The sequence below is a fragment of the Oryzias latipes genome, chromosome 16, assembly GCF_002234675.1.
Source record: "Oryzias latipes chromosome 16, ASM223467v1".
NCBI classification, from domain to species: domain Eukaryota; kingdom Metazoa; phylum Chordata; class Actinopteri; order Beloniformes; family Adrianichthyidae; genus Oryzias; species Oryzias latipes.
The window spans coordinates 30,595,316-30,596,192 of NC_019874.2; positions in this window are offsets into that span (position 1 = coordinate 30,595,316).

The window sequence follows — 877 nt, forward strand, 5'->3', positions numbered from 1 at the left end:
CTAAAAGACTGTCTTTCTGTGAGTTCACACAGTTGTGTTGGGAATCTCCAATGGGATTTCTTTTAAAAAGCAGAGAGGATGAAAGAAAATGGGTTTTATTGAAACACTTATCAGTGTTCTGTGGGAGAAAAACTATTTTATCTAACTTATGAGCATGAATTCTTCTTTAAGACCTTCGACTGTCTGAATCTTTGCTTATAAAATACCGTAATTATTATAAAAGAAAAAACGCACAAAGAACAAAATCCGTAAAAATCAGAAATGCCCAACTCAAAGTTTTACCCCAAATGTTATTTTAATCTGATGACTTTCAAATGTTGGATATGAAACAGAAACTTCTTTTTTTTTTAGCATTTAGTAATGATATTACTTATTTAATTCAAGTTTTACGTGTTTGTGTGGTTCATTCACGGGCACAAAAAGTGGGTATGCAGCACATGGGTCGCATAGGGGCACCGGCCAAAGGGGGCGCCAAACTGAAGTGGTGAAAATTATTTAAAGTCCGTACTTTTTGATTTCCCAGCTGTTTGTGGACATATATTTACAGGATATGATCATGATGAGTAACAGAAGCACGTTGTAACAGATACTCGGGCCTTGAACACAGAGCGAACGTGTTTGTATTTGAATTGTGTGATCATCGGATGTCAGCGCGCTTTAAATGGAAAGGCAAAAGAAAAAACAATCTGGGGCTCAAAACGGAAAACGCAAGAGGGACAAAGATGTGGTGAGAATGAAGAAAATCTTCTCTAAATGGTTGAGAGACAGCAGGAACGTTATATAGCCGTGACAAAAGCAGGCGTGGAAACATTCAGGCTAAAGCCACTATGGTCACAAGTGTCTTCCAGTGTACTGAGCAGGATTTACAGCATCACTG